Source organism: Canis lupus, chromosome 15 (genome assembly GCF_048164855.1).
Source record: "Canis lupus baileyi chromosome 15, mCanLup2.hap1, whole genome shotgun sequence".
In the NCBI taxonomy this organism is placed as follows: domain Eukaryota; kingdom Metazoa; phylum Chordata; class Mammalia; order Carnivora; family Canidae; genus Canis; species Canis lupus.
In genome coordinates, this window is record NC_132852.1 from 7,990,512 (window position 1) to 8,008,101 (window position 17,590).

Genomic DNA, 17,590 nt, shown 5'->3' on the forward strand with positions numbered 1-17,590 from the left:
TTGTGCTCAGGGGAACTAGATCCCGTTAGAAGACGCCCCCAAGTTATGCGGGTTTGAGAAGTTTTAGGGCTTGTACCATTGCTGCAGCTTCTGTCACTACTTTTAAGACTCCCCTAACTGTTGGGGCGCCGGGGTGGCTCAGTCGGTTGAGCGTCTGCCTTGGGCTCAGGTCATGATCCCAGGGCCCTGAAATGGAGCCCTGCCTCCGGCTCCCTCCTCGGGGGAAGTCTGCTTCTCCCTCTCCCTCTGCCCCTTGCTCCTCCCTCTGTACGCTGGCTCTCTTGCTCTCCTTCAAATACATACGTAAATAAAATCTTTTAAAAAAAATGACTCCCTCACTGTTGCACTACTCCGTATGCAGAGACAAGCAGGGACTATGATGCTGAGTGGGAAGCCTGCTCACCTGCTATTAAAAGTTCACAAATGCTATTCTGTTGGGAGAGGTTGATGACTACGTGATCGTTGCTCCCAGCTCAGCGTCAAGAACTCTATATTCAGGTAACACCAGCTGTTGTAATAGAGAAACATCCAAATTTGAGTAGCTCAATGAAAATAAGAGTTCATTTCTTGCACCTGCGAGGAGCCAGGTGGTGGTCCTGCAGCTTTCCGTGTGGTGTGACTGGAGGACCCAGGTGCATCTCATCCCAGGACTGCCATCCCTGGGTGCGCAGCCCTTCTACCTGGCTGGTCAGGGTTGGGAAAAGTGGAGAAATCTTACCTGCTTAGTTAGCTTGGCCCAGAGGTGACACATAACCACCAAGTTCTAGATCCTGAGGTGAGAACTAATTGCAGGACCACGTGTAGTGGGAAAGAGTGTTCTCTTGGGGGGGGGGGGTCACTTATCAGAAACAACCGTGAGGGGCACCTGGGTGGCTCAGTGGTTGAGGGTCTAACTTTGGCTCAGGGTGTGATCCTGGGGTCCCAGGATCGAGTCCCATGTCTGGCTCCCTGCTTCTCCCTCTGCCTGTGTCTCTGCCTCTCTCTCTCTGTGTCTTTCATTAATAAATAAAAAAATAAATATTAAATAAAACAAAACAGCAACTATGAGCTGGGCAAGGAGCATAAATCTTGCAGAGCTAGTTTTCCGTCCCATTTTGCTTATGCTCCCCAGTGTGGCCTGACTCATGCCCTGCTTGATTCCACACTGGGAAGAACCCATTCATTCTTCTGAACATTTTATATATATTTTTTTGCCTATCTTGCCATGTGTCTAAGCATTCAGGATTTTCTGAAGGTGAGCGTATTAGGTTTTAAGCGTTAGGATTCAAAACACCTTACCAGGCCTTAGAGTTACTTGACAAATCTAATCTATGGAGTATTCAGAGCAATTTTTACTTTTTAAGTTTCAGTGAAGGAGAGCCCTGTTCACATGGATTTCCTTTTCTCCCCCTGGTTGCTGCTGTTTGTATCACTTGATGTCCTTTGAATACGCAAAAGATCTCCCAGTGAACGCTGCTCCAAGCTCTTGCCCGCCCGGGATCCAGTGTTGTCCATGCCATTTGGACCTGGAAGAGACATCTGGGAGTCAGGTGGTTTTAACGAGTTGAGAGCCTCGAAGCTGCTGGGATGCCGTAGCTTCCCCACAAGGAGCACAAGCAGGGTTTGCTTCACTGGAAGCGCATCACAGGAGAACGCGCACACAACTCGGCCCCTTCGACTGCCTTGCTGGTCCTCCAACTCCCCAAGCAGCTTCCTGTTGCAGGGTCACATTCTCCTTTATTCCTCTGCCTGGATTATTTCCTCTGTTACTCTCCAGTCCCTAGATCTTTCTGATACACAATCCCATCGGCGCCCCTGACTACCCTCTTGAACGTTATACTCTTGTTCTTCGTTGCCCTTTTACTTGGCAGCATCATTACTGATCGCTCTCGTCGCCCCCCCCCCAGATGGGTATATACACACTTATATACAAGTGTCCGTATACGACAGATGGGGGGGTGGTTCTGTTTGTTTTGTTTTATCCATATCTCCACATAATGGGACTTGAATACATGTTTATTGGATGAATTCATGTAAAGCCAGAAAATGAGTCTGATGGGTAACTTCGTTACTCGCTTACACAGGTACCTCCTAGTAGTGTTGCTCGATGATAATGCTTAATATTAAATAATGGAAGATAGGATAGGGGTCGGGAGTAACTTACATTTGAAACGGTTGGGCAGAGGACAAATTCTTAGAAGTTTATAAAATCTTTTGCCTGTCTTACATTTCCGGTTGGAGAAAAGGATCACAGAAAAGTGCACAAAATATTTGTATATAGTCCAATGAATAATCACACAGTGTGCGCCTCTGTAACCACTACCCCAAGCCGCCCTCCCCTACCTCTTCTGGATCACAACTCTCTCCACTGCCTTCATTTTTGTGTCCTTTTCTCGCTTTCCTTGAAAATTCTCCCACTTGTGTTGCATCATATGAGCAGCAGCATTATGAGCAGTTCCGCTGTCAGCAACAGCAGGAGCTCAGTGGCTAACAAAGCCAAACCTGTATTTCTCGTATTGATGAGGGTTTGTGGTTTGGCCTAGGATATACTCCTCATGTGCCTTCCTTCCAGAATCCAAATTAAAAAGAACACTTCCTTTTGAAACAGCCAAGAGCAGAACAGGGAGAAATGCTCAATGCCTCTTGGAGCCTCCGATTGAATGTGACAAGCATCGTGTCTACTCATTTAATTGGCTCAAGAGTGGCACATGGCAAAGCCTTTGACCCAAACTCAAAAGGGCGAAATGTCAATTCAATAAGGAAATAGTGCAAGTCTCGTGTACTTCATGATCCTCTTATGGGGAAGAGGGAGGGAGTTCTTGGGAGTAATGACATAATTTATCGCACATCCCTAAGCAATATAGTTTAGTTTTGCTTGGTTATGAACATAAGTGAATCTTACCAAAGCAAGTTTTTGTGTCTTGCTGCTTTGGCTCGGCAGTAAATTTGAGAGATTCATGAGTGTTTTTGTGGGAAGCTATAGTTTATGCATTTTCGTTGTGTAGTGATAATTATAATACAGTAATACATGACAATCCATAGTCTGCAGAATTTCTTTATGTGTTCTACTGTTGATGGACGGTTTACTGTGAGTATTCTTACACAGGTGGCCTAGTGGGTATGTCTGTGTTTTTCCAGGAGAGACATGTCCAAAGATTTTTGCTTGCATAACATGTAAAAGATTTTTTTTGGGGGGGGGGAAGACGAGAATGGTAAATATTATTAGACAACTAGAATTTCTCATCTTGTTAAAATAATCTAAAGGATGTAATTTTGACATAAATATTAACATTTTTAAGTATAAGGTTTCACATTAAGGAATGTATCTAAATGTGTCAAGTATAGGAATAGAAAGACCCTAATGATTGATAGTCATAACCGTTTGTTATCTAATGAACAAATCCTTCCTTAATATTAAAAATGTTATCATTCTTTTTTTCTTCTTAAAATATTTACATTCCTTTTCCCCAGTAAAATGTGTCCTACTGGGTATTAGTACAGATACCTATTTTCAAAAGTCTTTTACTGGTAACTCTACCACACTTCTATGCAGTCAAATATGTGCATAAAATTTTTCTGGAAAACTCATCTTCTGCGGGGCTGAGTTACCAGCTTTTTTAAAATTATTTTTTAAAGATTTTATTTATTTATTCATGAGAGACAGAGAGAGGCAGAGACACAGGCAGAGGGAGATTTAGTCTCCCTGCAGGGAGCCTGATGCAGGACTGGATCCCAGGACCCCGGGATCATGCCCTGAGTCCAAGGCAGATAGATGCTCAACCGCTGAGCCACCCAGGCGTCCCAAGGGTTACCAGCTTTGAAGCCAGAGATATCTGGGTGTGGATTCTGGTTCTGTCACCTTCTAGGTATGTGAACTTGGGTAAGTTACAGTCACTTTTTTTTAAGATTTTATTTATTCATGAAAGACACAGAGAGGCAGAGACATAGGCAGAGAGAGAAGCAGGCTCCTCCCCATCAGGGAGCCTGATGTGGGACTCGATCCCTGAACTGGGATCACACCCTGAGCCAAAGGCATACACTGAACTGCTGAGCCACCCAGGTGTCCCTACAGTCACTTTCATAACAGACTGGCCTGCCCCCACATCATGTCTGATGTTGACTGAGTTGTATGTACTGGCATTAGTATGCATGTTTTGCACATATTCAACTCCCTGCTAAATGAGCTCATAACAACTCTAAGAGGGAGATGCTATCATCCTTCGCATTGTAAGGAGAAGGAAATGAGATAGATGAGCAACTTGCCCGAGATCATGAGGGTGTTTAGTGATAAAGCCAATACTCAAACCCTGCATCTGCGCCAGAGCTTGAATGCTCCTTCATACAGGCTGTGCTGTGTCCTCAGAAACACGGGAATGATCATAGCTTTCTTTCAGAATTGCTGTGAGGAAAGACCTGTGGGGAAAGGACCTTCTAGCACTCTTGGCATATAGCAGGTTTTCATTATTTCTATGAAATGTCAGGCATGTGGCTGAGTTAAGGGAACAGAGCTGAATCCTTAGAGGCTTTAAAGTGTCTCAGCAAAGAGACTTTTTTTTTTCTCTTACATATAATTATAGAACAAGTTAGGTAGTTATTTCACTAAATGCAAATCGGTGAGTCTGCACCCATGTTTTCTAGTAAAAAATGGAAAAAGACCACTTTCTTAGCTCAGTCAACTTATTAATGACCATGAAAAGTATGGAAAAACTTGCCCTTACTATAACCACCTGAAATAAACAGAACCAGGAAAAAAAAAAAAAAAAAAAAAAAAGATCAAGACATAAAACTTTGGCTGGAAGTGGGTATGCAAGACAAAATGCACCAGTCAGTGAAGGAGATGATTTTCTTCTGGCCCTTGCGATTGTGAGAACATTTATTTCTGCAGAAAAGTGTCTCGAGGAAAAGGAAGAAGGCTAGGAGAGTTAGAGAGGTAAGCAAGGAAGTCATTAGGAAGCTGGAAGCCTTTAGTTCTTGGAATGTGTGGGGAGGTGATCCCTTGAAGTTGCTGCTCCTCAGAACTTCAAAAGTAGTGAGATTTCTTTATTTTTACTTCTTCCTCTTCCTCTTTTTATTTTTATTTTATTTTTTTTATTTTGAGATAGAGAGCACGAGTGGCAGGGAGAGAGAATCTCAAGCCAACTGTGCTAAGTGCAGAGCCCAGTGTAGGGCTTGGTCTTACCACGGTGGGATCATGACCTGAGCCAACACCAAGAGTTGACTGCTTACCCTACTGAGCCACCCAGGAGCCCCGGTAGTGAGATTTCTTAACCACTGCTTCCTTCTGGGAGCACAGGACTCAGAAAGTCCCACACTGTCCTTGGTATTAGGATTGCAGAGGAAACTCAGAATCCTCCAACACCACGGGTTGTCATCCAGGAGGTGCCGTGGTCACCCTAACACGTCAGAAACCTCATCAGGAAACTAAGAGATGAGGAGCCTGAAGCACATCTATGTCATGTGAATTCTGATTTACAACCCAAAATCGATAGTTCACAAGCCACCGGCTCTTCACACTTGATTGTATCACATCAATAAATTCAATCGAACCAATTTTCCATCAAGTTCTAAATATTTATTTGCACAACCTTATTAAAACCCTCCATAATCTTTCTGACGGTGAAACAAAGCTATAACTGCTACAGGTTGTAAAAGCTTCCCGGTGCTCATCCTTAGCAATTAGCAAATCAGTGGTGGGGCACCGGGGTGGCTCGGTTGGTTAAGTCACCAACTCTTGATTTCAGCTCAGTCATGACCTCAGGGTCATGAGATCGAGCTCCCCTTGAGCTCTGCATGGGGTTTGGAGCCTGCTTAAGATTCTCTGTCACTTCCTCTCTCACCGCCCCCCTCCTCCGTCTCTAAAAAAAGAAAAAGAAAAAGAATCAGTAGATTTTTTTTTTTTTTTTTATCCTCATCCAGGAGGATTTTTGTCGCCCACCCAGCAAACTTGATTCTGAAGCAGAGGCTCCAACTTCTGCAGCATCAGAATGTCAGTGGCGGCCCAGCGCTATGTCATTACCTTGACATCCTGACCCTGATGTCATAACACTGATGTCATGATGCTGACATCACTTTCCTCCCTCACCTCAGGTAGGTATTTTATCTCACAAGGGGGATGAGGACAGTAAAATAAGACGTTGCAGTGGGAGAGAGAGAGAGGGCGAGAGAGAGCGAGAGCGTGCACACATTCACAGTTATTATGGTGTAGTTATAATTGTTCTATTATTAGTGATCCTTGTTAGGCTTTTACGGTGCCTAGTAGATAAATCACACTTCTTAGTTCCTATGTATCAGGAAAACTAGTATATTCAGGGTTCGGTGCTAGCACAAGAAGTCCTACGTATGCACCCTCGCCCAGTTTTGCCTCAGGGTAACACCTTATGGGGCTGTCAGCAGAAGAAATGCAGGCCCTACAAGCTTGACAAAGTCTCATAGAAAGAGACCAATGCATCCAGTGCATTGCTGTTTCACTGAACTGTTTAGTGAGATGGCACCCGAGAAGAATTTTCTAGATAAATGAAATATTTTTATTCACTGTAACCTCTAAAGTCACTGCACAGGGAAGTAATTTTCACTGATAGAGTTTTCCAAGTTTTTATTTATTTATTTATGTATTTATTTATGTATTTATTTATTTATTTATTTAGGATTTCATCTATTTGGTGCAGAGAAAGTGAGAACAAGCAGGGGGGAGAGGGTATAGTTTTCCAAGTTTCTTAATTTTTTTTTTTTTTAAGATTCTATTCTTTCATTTTTTTGGTGCAGAGAAAGTGAGAACAAGCAGGGAGGAGAGGGTATACTTTTCCAAGTTTCTTAATTTTTTTTATTTTTATCTTTTTTTATTTACGATAGTCACAGAGAGAGAGAGAGAGAGAGGCAGAGACACAGGCAGAGGGAGAAGCAGGCTCCATGCAGGGAGCACGACGAGGGATTCGATCCCGGGTCTCCAGGTCTCCTGTGCCTGGGCCACAGGCAGGCGCCAAACCGCTGCGCCACCCAGGGATCCCAGTTTCTTAATTTTTTAAAAAAGATTTTATTCATTTATTTGGTACAGAGAGCGTGAGAACAAGCAGGGGGGAGAGGGTATAGTTTTCCAAGTTTCTTAATTTTTTTTCTAAGATTCTGTTCATTCATTTGGAGCAGAGCGAGCCCAGCGGGGAGGAGAGGCAGGACTCCCAGCCGAGCGGGGAGCCCGACGTGGGGCGGGAGCCCAGAGCCCGGGATCACCACCCAGCGGGAGGCAGCCGCCCGCGCAGTCGCCCAGCGCCCGAGTCTCGGGATCCGGGAAGGTCTCCTCTACGGGGAAACGCAGTGACGTTACAGGGTCTCTCGGGGCCTCGGGGCGCTGTGCTCCGCGCAGACCCCACCCCCTGGCGCCCCGGTTCACCTGAGCCTCGGACACTTCTGGGCCGGCGCGGCCCTTGCAGATTCCTGGAGCTCCGGCGCCCCCTGGCGACGCGCTCGGGGACCGCACGGAGCGGCCGCAGGCTCCCAGCTTCCAACCCGAGGCGCTGAAGTCACCCAAGACCGCGCACCTGTCAGTTCACGGTCTTACCTCGCATAGAAATTGCTAAAATCTGGGGTGGCTCAGCGGCTTAGCGCCTGCCATTGGCTCAGGTCATGACCCCGGGGTCCTGGGATCGAGCCCCACGTCGGGCTCCCTGCACGGAGCCTGCTTCTCCCTCTGCCTGTGTCTCTGCCCCCCTCTCTCTCTCTCTGTGTCTCTCATGAATAAATAAAGAAATAAAATCTTTTTTTTAAAAAAAGAAATTGCTAAAATCTTTCCAGAGTGTTGAGGTAAGAGAATGTCTAAGCTCATGAACTGAGAGGAGCCTCAAGAACCAGTGTCTTGGAAAAACAGGGCACGTCTGTCCTGAGAGGTACTTGCAGAGTTAGATCTGTCTTATCACATGGGTGTCCCTGCTGCCAGTAAATGCCCCCCCTTCCCTGAAAGGAGGCGGGTGCCCGGTGGCCCAGTTGGGTAAGGTCGACTCTGGGTTTCAGCTCAGGTCACGGTCTCAAGTGGTGGGATTGAGCTCCCCATCCGGGTCTGCACTGACTGTGGAGCCTGATGAAGGTTCCTTCTCTCCCCCTGCCCCTCCCTGGCCCTAAGAAAACCAAGGACAAAAATAAGAGGTCATCGAAAATTCTATGAAAAGCAAACCCACTAACGGTATGAAGTTCTGGGCAATCTGAACGACCCTGTGGCCCTACAGTAGAGAGCGTGCAAGCATTTCGCCTTCATCCTTTTCAGGTTCTTATGTTTTAGAGATAATCTCGTTTGAATAGCATAAAGACAGGTTTTATTTATTTTATTTTCTTTTAAAGATTTTATTTATTTATTCATGCGAGACATGAGAGAGAGAGAGACAAGCAGGCTCCATGCAGGGAGCCCAACGTGGGACTCGATCCCAGGACTCCAGGATCATGCCCTGGGCTGAAGGCAGGAGCTCAACCACTAAGCTACCCAGGCTTTTAATAATCCAGTCTCAACATCTGTATCTTTTCATTCATGGTTAAAGGAATGCCAATTTATTTGAACTTATTCTCTCTTCTCTGTACGTGGCATATGATCTCTGCTTATTTTCTACTGTTATCTTTTTTCCCCTCTTTTTTTTTTAAGATTTTATTTATTTATTCATGAGACATACAGAGAGAGAGAGAGAGAGAGAGAGAGGCAGAGACACAGGCAGAGGGAGAAGTAGGCTCCATGTCAGGAGCCTGATGTGGGACTCGATCCCGGGTCTTCAGGATCACGTCCTCAGCTGCAGGCAGACACTCAACCACTGAGCCACCTGGGCTGCCCTCGTTTTATTTTCAAACGATTGAGCCCTTTAGTTGTATTTGATTTTTAGTTAAAACATTTAGTGTACCACACCCGGTGCTCATTTTATTTAATTTTTAATTCATTGATTTTTAAAAAGTCACGGAAACCGTGAAATGTTACCAAGCGCATGTAACAAATTCTTCATGATACTTTTTTTTTTTTTTCATGATACTTAAATGAACACTGAGGCATGTAAAGTCTAAAGAAATGTGAGCTCGGTGAGCACCGGGAGGTTTGTCTCCGTCCATTGCTGCATTCCCGGCCTCTGGTAGAGCTGGCAGGTGTGTGCGGGCCCATGAACACTAGCCACATTCACCTGCTTGGGGCCTACATGCAACCGCTGTCCATCCTATTTCTTTTGAATTTAATAACATAAATGTGATATCACTCTGACGTCATCACTACAAACAGCTTTGTTCGGATTTACTGACATAGTTACCAATTTCTCCACTGACCATCACTTCGTGCCTTTCCCATCATTCTGAAGTCGGTCTGTTCAACGTTCTTTTTGATAAAGGGCTGATGTTGGCAACGCTCTTAGTTTTTATTCATCAAAAAAATACGTTGTTTTTTTCTGTGTGGTTGAAAAGTGCTGCAGGGTGATTGGTTCCAGGCTGACTGTTATTTTCTCCCAACACGGTAAAGATTATTTGCCATAGGCTGAATTCTTACGTTGGAATCCCAGCCCCCAGGTGACGGTGTTCGGTGGGGCCTGCAGGTGAGTAGGTCACGAGGCCAGAGTCCTGTGAATGAGATGGGTGCCCCCGTGACCCCACTGCCACGTGAGGTTGCTACCTGCAAGGGGGCCCCGATCTCAGACTTCCAGCCTCCAGAACTCTGAGAAATAAATCCTCTGTATTTGTAAGACATCCAGTCTGTGGTGTTTTCTGGAAGTGACCCTAACACCCTAAGCTAAGTATTTCTCTACCTTCCGCCTTGTCTTTTAGCTTCTGAGACTATATCTGCTGGTCTAATCATTTTATCTTTTTTTAAAGATATTTATTCATTTATTTATTGGAGAGAGTGAGAGAGAGAGGGAGAGCACAGAGGGAGAGAGAAAGGGAGAAGCAGGCTCCACGTTGAGCACAGAGCCGGATGCGGGGCTCGATCCCAGGACCCGGAGATCACGACCTGAGCTGAAATCAAGAGTCCTGTCAGATTTCTTTAAGTGAACCTCCCAGGTACTCCTTCCAGGACCCTTTTAAAACTCTCTTGGTCCTTGTTCATTTATTTAATTCCATCTCTTATTTATAAATATTCTGTACATTGTTATTTTACATTTTTTGAGTCTGAAAAGTAATATCTGGAGACTAATTTGTTTTTCCGTTGACCCTCACTCATGGTATTTCCTTCCTTGTATGTTGGTGGTCTGCTTCCTTTTGTTTTGTTTTCAGTTTCTGGTTGGACTTACTCTGTAAAGACCTGAACACCTCAGTTGGTGACCCTCCCCCCCAGCTGGGATTAGTATTTCCGTCTGCCTGGACTGTGCTTGCTGTTCTGACCCGGGGCCTTCTAAGGTGTGTTCAAGGCTTGTGGCTTAACGCAGGAGTTCCAGGTTTTCTCCCTTCCCCTTTCTGGGGGCCCAGGGCTCAGCCTCTAGATTCCAACTTTGTTTTTTATTCCTTAAAGATTTTATTTATTTATTTGAGAGAAAGCAAGCACGAGGTGGGGGGAGAGGGGGAACAGAGGGAGAGAGAGAAACAGGCTCCCCACTGAGCAGGGAACCCAACACGGGGCTCGATCCCAGGACCCTGGGATCATGACCTGAGCCGAAGGCAGACGCTCAACCGACTGAGCCACTCAGGCGCCCCTGGAGCTATCTTATATTTTCTTACGGGCTAGGAATGCATTAAACTTGCATTTGTTTCACTTTATCTAGGATGCAGCTGTACTGCCACAGGAGAGCCTCTGCGAGTACCTGGTTCAACGTGATGGCAAATAAAAGACATGCAGGTATCTCTTTGCTGGAGCAGAAATGCAGCCCTTGGCAACTTCTATGGAGCCATTGATCTGGGAAATGCATTTTTTTCCTCTTTCTCTTTTTCCCAATAAGCAGAGAATGCCAGAAGTTTGTTTTTACACTACAGTGAGTTTTACTCTCTTGCCTCAGGGCATCAGTGTTTTTTGTCTCCCCTCTGCTATAATTTGGTCAGCAGGGAGTCTGCTCTCCCACTATCTTACGAAATGGATAATACTGAGTTAGTACTTTGGTGACATTATGTTGCTAGAATTGTGTGAGCCAGATAGCCTCTTCATACACATGCATATCAGAGGGGGCCAGCTTTCTCCCCACCGATTTCTGGGACCTGCCACTATGGTGAGGTGTCCCGGGATTCAGAAGTCTGGGTCATGATGATACCTCTGCCTTTAAGGTGAAAGGCAAGTGGCAGCCGCTTGGACCCACTACCGCTGTGAAAGCAACCTTTCTTCTTGGACACGTTTGGTTTAGGAGGCAGCATACACCATATTTAGGTGCTGCTCCAATCTAAATACTCAATAGACCAATAAGTCAAAGGTTGAAAGCCTTGAATGTGGCCCAGGAATAAAAGAAGATCCTTCAGTTTGCTCAGTTTGCTGTGCAAGCAGTTCTGCCAACATCCTGCTGGATGCAGTGATGCTGTAGGGTCCGCCTCCGGTTGGAGTACTGTCTGGAGCCCGTGGTGGGCTCTGGTAGGTGAATCGGGGTGAATGCCACCCCCCCCCCCGGGTTTTGGAGCAAAACTACTCTCTCTTCAGAGAGTAAATATTCTTTTGAGAATAATTCTTGGCTTACCATCGGGTTTTGAAATACTAGGCAACTCTGAGATTTGCGAGGCACATCATAAAATAAGTTTTTTTTTTGTGATCCTCTAACTTTTCAAATCATTACGGTTCTCCAACATTAAACTGAAGGGATTATATGGGATCAGAAAAGCCCTGAATGAACTAATAAACTCATTGCCATTCATCCCTTCCTCAATCCATGTCTGTGACCTAATATTGAGTTATCCGTGGGAAAAAAAATTGAACTTCGTTCATAGATGGCGTTACGTGACATTGTGGCATTAGTCAGGAGGGATAGGCTTGTAGTATCATAGTACTTGGAGATGGCCTTCAGGGAGGAGGACATCTCAGTGACCTGATGTTTAAGTAGTGTGTCTCCTGACCCCCTCTCCTTGGACAGAAAATGCAAGAGGTATGGATCTACACCAATCCTGGGGGACCTGCTTACGGTTTGGTTGGCTAATCAGCATGTGGAAGAAGTAAAATTGGAAAACAGATGACAAGTAAGCTTGGGGAAGGCCATGGGGAAGGACACCCAGGAATGTGCAGAGGATGTGGAAACATCAGTGACTCAAGAACATGCTCGCCGAAGGGCTCTCAGTGAAGACGTGATCAAGTGTGAAGGATGACTTGTCCTATAGATGCTCGTTCTGTCTGTCTTCACCTTCTCCTGTTCTTGTTCAATGGGTTCAGGACAAAGTGGCCATGTTAGCAAGGATGCTGGTTTTGCAGGGGTTCAACCTCAAAGATCCCTTGTGCTTGCCAAACGAGAGGCGGCTACTACCACTGTGTATTACTCAGAGCGCCAGTAGCGTTGACCCAAGCACGGTCCCCAGTGTGGCATCATGCTCAAGGAGGACGGAGGCAAGCCCATCACCCAGGGGTCGGTTGGTTATAGTGGATCACTTCTACTGTAAAGAAAGCAGGGATTTGCCATGACTGGAATGGAAACTTATTTTGAATACAGGTTTGCATGTTGGCACCAGCTGTGAATTTTCTGAATGCATAGTTCACAGCCTTCGTATCATTTATGACACTATTTCTGAATGAGGGAATTACTCCAGGGCATAAGAAGTAAGGCCGATTCTTGTGGAATAAAGTATGTCTATCCAGAACAGCTGGTCATTTATAAGAGGGGAATGGCTTTCTGAAGACTAATTCGTAGAGCCACCTGGCATATACCATTTGCGAGTTGGTGGTACTTCCTGGTAGGATGCAACGTATACTCAGAACCAGCGCTCAGTGCTGCTTCTCACGGCCGTAGTCGGGATCTAGGAATGAAGAGGAAGCTGGGAGTGATCTGACACATTTACACCAATGAGCCACTGGCCCTTCTTGTCCTTCGCATCTCTGTTCTCGAGACTTAGGCTGTGCCGCCCTAAAGGTCTTTTGTTCCCAGGGGACGCATGTCCTCCAGTCCCGATAAGCACCCCTCACACCCACCCAAAGAAACAAAGGTGACTCTACTCAACAGAAGGTTGAAAGAGCAACCTGGCCCTTTTGAGATCCCCCACCACTGGACACACATGCTGGGAGGAGGGTACTCCTTTGAGAATATTTGTCTTAATTATCAAGCAGAAATATGGTCGCAGATACATGATGAAGCAAGGCAGGAATGCGAGGTCAGAGGGGTCAGATATCCGTTGACTCTGGGACCTTTGTTCAATCAATGTGTCAGAAAAACCACGGGCACACTCAACAGACAGTCTCCCCAGGAAAGGTAGCGATTCCACGATCTAAGTTGCTTTCAGCACATTAAGATGTACTTCTGTTTCCCCGGGTAAGTGGATTTACGAGTTGCCTTATTTATTTTACATTTAACTAACTCTTTGTTTCCATCAGCGTTGTCTGCGTTATGCTGAAATACAAATTATTCCCAAGTTTCAGTTGCTGAATAACAATACGTATTTTATTTTTTACTTATCATCCAACAGAGTGGAAAGGGCTCTGAGTCTTATCAGAATAGGAGAATTATTTGAAATCTATACCTGGAGAACAGTACAAAGTTATTTATTAGTATACCTTTCAGGTCTGAAACTCCCCTAGATCCATATTCTCTCTAACCTTGGCCGTGGTTGCTCTCAGGGATAGTGAACATTTTTCTTTGTTCCTGTAGCGGCTGCTCTTTCTGGTGCCATTTTTATCAAGAAGCTGGTTATTTATCTTCACAAATTTGGTCTTAGCACTTCCCAGATGAGCTTGGAAGTGAATTGGAGAACTACATTGTGTAAGAGGAGACTTTTTTTTTTTTTTAAAGATTTTATTTATTTATTCATGAGAGACACAGAGAGAGAGAGGCAGAGACACAGGCAGAGGGAGAAGCAGGCTCCGTGCGGGGAGCCCGATGTGGGACTCGATCCCGGGTCTCCAGGATCAGGCTCTAGGCCAAAGGCAGATGCTCAACCAGTGAGCCACCCAGGCGTCCCCAAGAGGGACTTTTTTTGAATACAGTAGCAGGGATGTAAGCATAGGGAAGTGAGGGCAGTGGGAGCCAGGGGACCTGGGTGATTCAGAAAGCAACGTGGTAGCAATAGCAAGAAAGAGGAAGGCGACTGTAATGCTGGGTTCAGTGATCTGTCGGTGCACGGAAGATTAAACCAAGCACCGGGGTTTGTTCAAGACTGCCGTGGATGAACGTACAGCGGCAGAAATAGAGAATAAGAGAAACCCTACGAACAATTGCAAATGAATGAATGAATATATATGAATAAATATATCGAATAATAAATGTATATATTACACACACACAAATATACATATGTATACATAATATATGTTTGTATTCAGACACACATAAAATTTAATCCTTTGTGAGAACATTTATTATTATCTTGTGTGATGATTGGGTGTTAAGAATAAGCTCACAGACATTTATGTTTTCATAACATTCAGTTTGTTCAGTATATTTTGTAAATGAGTTTAAGTTATTCTTAAGCAAATAACATCTTTGGTCCCCCCAGATCCACAGATTGCATGGACATTCCCTCCAATCCTTGACCACTGGATTAGGTATTGCGAGGCACTAGCATTTTTGGTTCATTTCCACTAGATGGTACTATTTGAGTTCAAGATTCAACCTGCTGTATATTTCAAAGCAGGAATTTGACTAATTATAGACGACATTTACATTGTGTTACTTTTTTCTTCTACATTAATATCAAAACGATGTCCAGACCACTGTTACCCATTTTGGAGGTGAAATAATCACAATTTTAGCCCCTGGAAATTTGAAAACACTGATTACTTTCTAAGAGCTGATATGATGGGTCTATTTTATGTGATATTTTTGTTGCAATTTATAGAAATGATCTTTTTGTCGTAAAACACAATTTTTGTTCATCTTTACATGTGTTGTAAGTTCTGATCACAGCTATTTTCCTTTCAGGGTGAAATACACCTTTTCAAACCACTGAAAGACTAGGGGCTCCATTTTTTCAAAATTTTTTACCAGGCGGGAAAACAAACCTCTTGAGTGGCTTTATTTATATGTAAAAATAGACTACCTCTGAGTACTTCGTTTCACTTCAAATGTCAAAAGACATTATGACAAAAATTCTGAACAATAAATAGCATCTCATTCAATTACTGAATGGGGAATTTGATATCTACTGATTCTCTGAGTGTGTGATTCCAGAATAATAAGGAACCTGGCAACTTCGCCTGTTTTTCTTTGCTGTGAGTACACAGCTGCAAGAAATCTTAGGAACGACCTAATCCATCTCAATCACTGTACAAGCAAAGCAAATGAGGATGCAGAGCACATTTTAGATTTTATTTATTTATTCATGAGAGACTCGGAGAGCAAGGCAGAGACACAGGCGGAGGGAGAAGCAGCCTCCCTGTGGGGAGCCCGATGTGGGACTCAATCTCAGGACCCCAGGATCACGACCTGAGCCACCCAGGTGCCCCCGGAGCACATTTTAAAGGGTACTCGGGAGAGGAAGGAAAGATGGGCTCTCCTGACCTCTTGTTTGTACAATCCCACTGGTCTGCAGCTCTTTGCAAAATGCTTGCTTATAGACAGTGTCCAAATGCAGAACCAGATTATGAGTAAGGAATCAGAGTCGCTAGTCAGTGTTTGTGGGCAATTCCTTTTTTTTTTTTTTTTAAAAGATTTTATTTATTCATGAAAGACAATTCCTATTTAATAAGAGTCGCACAGTTGAAAAGTGGCATGGAATGGTTCTGGGCTGGAGGTACAAATGTGCCATGGCCCCAGAGTCACTGTGTACAGTGAAAGAGGCCGCCGACGGGAAGCACTGAAGAGTTACTGCAGCTCCTTCACTCACACCTGTGTAGCCATGGACAAGGTACCGTACCTCTCTGACTCTGCTTCTCTGTAAAAGAAGTTAAATTCAGATACCTAGGGGCACCCGGGTGGCTCAGTGGTCGAGCATCTGCCTTTGGCTCAGGGTGTGATCCCAGGGACCTGGGATCGAGTCCCTCATCAGACTCCCTGCGTGGAGCCTGCTTCACCCTCTGCCTGTGTCTCTGCCTCTCTCTCTGTGTTTCTCATGGATAAATAAAATAAAATCTTAAAAAAAAAAATTTCAGATACCTGCTTCTTGGAACTGTAGTGCAGCCGAAGTGAAATAACACGGTAGCCTTTCAACAGCCACCCCTTGACTTCATTAAGAAATGGTTTTTAAAGTGGAAAGTGAGTTTAAAAGTCCAATCTAAGCAGTGGATGAACAAAGTCTGAGGTCAGGGATCTGCCCAGTGGGGAGCGAAGTTGTGTTGTGACCATTCTAATGATTGCTTTTGATTAATTTCTTGGTCCTAGAATTGCAAAGCTCATTCGATTGATTGCACACACTGGACAGAGTCACGCTGATGGGAACCCATGGGTAAGAGAAATCAACAGTGATTTACAGGAAGTTGCAGGCCACAAAACCTGGTGTTTTTGGAGATCCCGTGACTGCTCTGGATCGGAGGCACCTGATTGGACCTCCCATCGTGTGGCATCTCAGAAGCACAAGGCGTCTCCCTCCCCAAACGCTGCATTACCCTCTTATTCCTGAGGATTCATACCAACCTTGTTAGGTTACAGATTGTAGACATGGACGGATTCCAGACTGGGTAACTGTGAGCATTTATATACTTGAATTTCTTCTTCTTTTCATTTCTCTCATAATCCAGCAGATGTCAGCCATTCTCTTTGGTTTGGTTTTGCTTGGCATCACCTGCCCGGGACCAGCTGAAGAGAAATCACCTTTAGTTATGTCAAAGTGGCATGTTTGTTGAACTGTAACAACAATAATCCTCCCCATTAGCCTACCAGGAACTGGAGGCATTTTGTACTCAAGCAATGATGAATTTTTATTTTCTCACTTAATTAAAAAAAAAAATCTCCATCTCGGTTTCCAAAATGTATAGCTGGGCAATAAATGAGAAAACAGGGAAGGGCAGCCAGGGGATTCAAATGTGTGCTAAAATAATTTGTACGTTCATGAGAGAAGGCAAATTGTGCCTTGACGTCAATGTGAGGTTGTGGTTTCATTCTATAGTTTAGAATTAAAAAAGTCATAGTTCGTGGTGTGTGTTTGTGCAGATGTGTGTCTAACAATGCACTTTCTAAATCATCCCCACAACAGTAGCAAACACTCATTATATGCAGCCATTGGTGCTGGCATAGAGCTGGTTAGCCAAGGGCAGATTCTGTAAAATCAGAGTAAAACAAGCTTAATTTATACAAGGTAAGTTTTCTCCCATTTCTGAAAGTGAGGGATTGCCGCCTTAACAGAAAATAGTTTACACGCAAAAGTTTCTGTATCCTCAGATGTTTCTCAGACCTTGTGTTTTAAATTCACTTTCTCCCTTTAATAGGGATTAGGGCCAGTCTGTCTTTCTCAGCAAATCCTGAATTTATTGTGGGAAACTGATCATCTCTCTGCAAGCTTATGGTTGACTCTTGTGCTACAAACTGGTTCATGGAAGCAGTTGGACTGAGGCTGTGTTTCAGTACATGCGTTTTTGCTCGTATCTGGTGGCTCTTCCTTATGGGGGGCACTGAGCGTCCCAGGG

At 44.6% G+C, this 17,590-nt stretch overlaps 1 long non-coding RNA gene across 1 annotated transcript; it reads left to right on the plus strand.

The window, feature by feature from the left end:
• Positions 1 to 10,012: 10,012 nt before the first annotated feature.
• On the plus strand, positions 10,013 to 17,112 carry LOC140604611 (uncharacterized). Its single transcript, XR_012007420.1, has 5 exons — positions 10,013 to 10,320; positions 10,683 to 10,756; positions 11,967 to 13,346; positions 14,952 to 15,876; positions 16,350 to 17,112. It is a non-coding gene; the product is annotated as an uncharacterized lncRNA (long non-coding RNA).
• Positions 17,113 to 17,590: the final 478 nt, after the last annotated feature.